We start from the raw sequence: 3,839 nt of genomic DNA on the forward strand, positions 1-3,839 counted from the left end.
GAATATACTGAAATGACTTCCAGATATACTGAAATGACTTCCAAATATACTGAAATAACTTCCAAATATACTGAAATGACTTCCAGATATACTGAAATAACTTCCGGATATAATGAAAATGTTCTCACATTTCACATGTGAATGTGTTTCATGTGTCGATGCAAGCAGTTCACATATGTGGATTTGAGTTTTTAGTAGGCTTGTATGAATGTGTGTGTAAACGTTTTACATGTGAAAGTGAATGTGTTTGACATGTGGATGCGAGTTTTCAGTAGTATGAATGCGTGTGAATGTTTCATATGTGAATGTGTACTGCATGTGTTTCATGTGTTTGTGGAAGGGAGAGTCAGATATCTGAATGGTTAGAGCAGTTAGAGCAGTTAGCCAGATGGCTGAGCGGTTAGGGAATCGAGCTATTAATCAGAAGGTTGCCGGTTTGATTCCCTGCCATGCAAATTTACGTTGTATCCTTGGGCAAGGCACTTCACCCTACTTGCCTTGGGGGGATGTCCCCCTGTACTTACTGTAAGTCGCTCTGCATAAGAGCGTCTGCTAAATGACTAAATGTAAATGTGTAAGGACAGTCTGAATTATTTCCTAAACGGCACCTCATACAATTGTACTGCTTTACCCTAAATAATAATTCTTCGGTTTTGAGTCAGGAAGAAACTGGATTCAGCAAAGCATCAGTAAAGGAAATTCCTTCTAAAGTGACAAATCATGAAACCCTGAAGGGAATACAAGTTGAGCTTGTGTGTCGTCTGTGTGAATTAAATGTGTGTGTATGTGTGCACACAGGGGTGTGTGTAGAGGCTGTGAGAGATGCCACATGATCATTCAGTCAGCATAAAAACCTCACCCATATCAGCGAGTAGGCGTGCCCCGGTAACCCAGGGGATAAAGCAACCGGAAGCCATTCAATAAAAATGAAACAGATAAGAAACCAGAGCCAAGGCAAAAAATGCAAGACAAGCAGGAGCCGTCTCACACTGCTAGCTCTGTCGAGGTCAGGGAGACCTTGATGGGGCTTTAATCTGGAATAAGGAAACAATAAAGTAACCCCGGGGGAGCGAGACAAGGAGAGTCTGAGCAGCCATTTTGTTTGTATAGTATAACATTATGTTTGATATGATCATTCCAGACCCTGTCTGCAAACGCACACAGCTGCATCTAATATACACATTAAGGTTATTTTTGGAGGAAATGGGAATACAATTCACAACGAAACTGGCCTCTACCTCAACTGCAGTTCACAGTGAAAGTGATATAGTGTTTAAATATATCCGTTTCCCGTATGGAAATACTGTACATTGCACAGGATTCAAATGCTGTTCGTGAGAACGGCAAACTCTGCTCTCTAAAGGTTTCCCCCCCCCTGCCAACGAGATCCACTCACTATGTCAGTAATTGCTGAACATGTCTCTGAGCTTTCATGGGGGGGGGGAAATGAAAATGATATTGAACTGTCATGAAGGAAAAGTGATATTATAGCCTGTCATCTGCGTCACAAAAGCAGAAGGGACAAACCACTGGCAAGTCATCTCTCCCATGTGTCCGCTGTGACTTTAGGGGACAGGAAGCATCCTCCCAGCTGTCGTTAAGATCTCCCAGGAGAACCAATGGTTCCCTCTTTTTCTCAACAACTCTTAAGAGGAGAGGTTTCATTGGAAATGTGACTCCTTGACTAGTTATACATTCCTCATGCACGCAGATCTAGCGCGAGCGCTCTGTTGGAGTCTACCGTGAGCAGTGGTGAGACCATACTGCTGGATCGCTGCCTGGATTTCAGATCTTCTGGTTTATGTCAAGTGGTAAAGCTTAATGTCCTTTCTTTGGTACATGTTAGATGTGGCAAAGCAGTCCAGTGTCTCTAAAGTAGGTACAGAGCTAGTATGAGACATTAATGCCCATGGCGTCTGCTGGAGGTCCTTGCTGTCTCTGTGAGATGAGAACTTGAACTTGACAGTATTAATATACCATGAAGTAACATGGTTTGATATTAATGGTGTGATGTTAATGCGGGCAATAACGAGCAATCAAATGTTAATTACGGTGAGTTGGAACTGAGGCACAGCAAGACAGCGACAGAGAATTACCTCTCTCTCCCAGTTTTTTTAAAGCTTCTTTCTCTCTCTGTTTCGCTCTATACTCTCACTCTCTTGCTCACTCTGTCCCTCTCTCTTTCTCTCAGGAGCACGCACACACACCCACACACACAAAAACACACCCACACACACTTCAGGGCCCATGCAGAGATGAGTGAACCTGCGGAGCGTTCCGGGCCCTGACAGGTCCCAGAGGAAGCCCAGCTCTTTGGGTGTGCAACAGACGACAGCCATCTCAGGGAGATGCTCCTGGCTAATTACACACAGGACAGGATGGAAGAGGAGGAGAGGAGGGGTGAGAACAGACCGGGGGAGAAAAGAAGGGGGCTGAAGAAACAGAAGTTGAGAAAGTGGAAATAGACTCGACATATTGTAGGATAGGATGGTGAGGAGAATATGTGCCCAAGCCAAAATACAGTGTATGTCCTTAATATGGAGCAATGCACATTCATACATTTTGTACATATTCATTTCTCCTCATGCCATCTATCTGCCATCTTTCCTCTGCCATATTTTACCTGTACTGTACCTGCATAGAATGTATAGCATTCCAGTAACTGTTTTTATTGTGATATGAATTTTAAATAGGTCCAAACTTGCCACTTCCATGATACAGTATTGTTTAGCTGACCTGTAGACAGATTCCACCTACAACTACAGATCCGGGAAAATACTATGTGATGGTACACACCCTGACATACACATACGCAGTGCACGTACAGTATACACAACTACACACACACTTGAGAAAATAATAGATTTGCCACTGGAACATAAATAAAGCATTGTCCTTTGATACTGTTGTGACTGTCAAAAGACTGTCAAAAACCAGTTGCATTGACGCAATCGAAAGAAATCCCTACCAGTTTGATGTTTATTTGTTGTTGAGATGGTGACAGCAAAAGGTTGAGAACTTAATTTATTTCCGTGAAGGATGGATCTTATCCGCTGCCTGGTCACCATGAGCGGTAGTTGTTATTTTGTATTCACATCCCTGTGAAAGGCACATCACTTTAAAGAACAACATTTATTTAATAGAAATCTTTGTTATCAGATGTATATTGAAAAGAAAAGAACAAGCTCAAACAAAAAGTGCCCTTGCATCCGAGTAAGCCTAGTTGTATATGTTTAAAATAAGGTAAGACAATCAATCGCTGTCGCACTTCCAAAGCCCAGGGCTTAGGACACTGAGTCCTCCACTGGAGTTCAGGGCTGAAACCATGAGGCATTCTGGGAAAAGGCTAATCTGAAACATTAAACTGTCATTTTCAGAGCATGTGGGGAGATATACTGGAAAGGTTATAGGATTCTCAAGGCATATTCCATCCCAGTCACAAGCTTTCCAATCAATTCATACGATATATGACTGGCTGTGACTAAAGGCTGCCGTATGGAATGCTGTCTGGACAGTTATCAGCTGTTGGTTCTGGAGTGCCACGCCTGGAAGTGTGGTTCTGGTCCTGCCATAGTGGCTAAAGGTTAGGGTCTGCACCCGAGAAGTGACTGTGTGGAAGAACTATGTGATGCAATGGGAGCTGAGGAGGAGGGGGTGGGGATAGTGGGTATAGTGGAAGACGTGAGGAGAGAGATATGGCGGGAGACAGAAAATAAAGGGGGGGGGGGGGGCACGTTGATGGGATGCCCTTAAGAAAGGAGTGGAGGGTGGATAGGGTGACAGGGCAGGGAGGAGAGGAGTGGTGGATCCAGGGGAGGGAGAGAGAGCGAGAGAGAGAG

The sequence above is a fragment of the Osmerus mordax genome, assembly GCF_038355195.1.
Source record: "Osmerus mordax isolate fOsmMor3 chromosome 28 unlocalized genomic scaffold, fOsmMor3.pri SUPER_28_unloc_4, whole genome shotgun sequence".
Lineage (NCBI taxonomy): Eukaryota > Metazoa > Chordata > Actinopteri > Osmeriformes > Osmeridae > Osmerus > Osmerus mordax.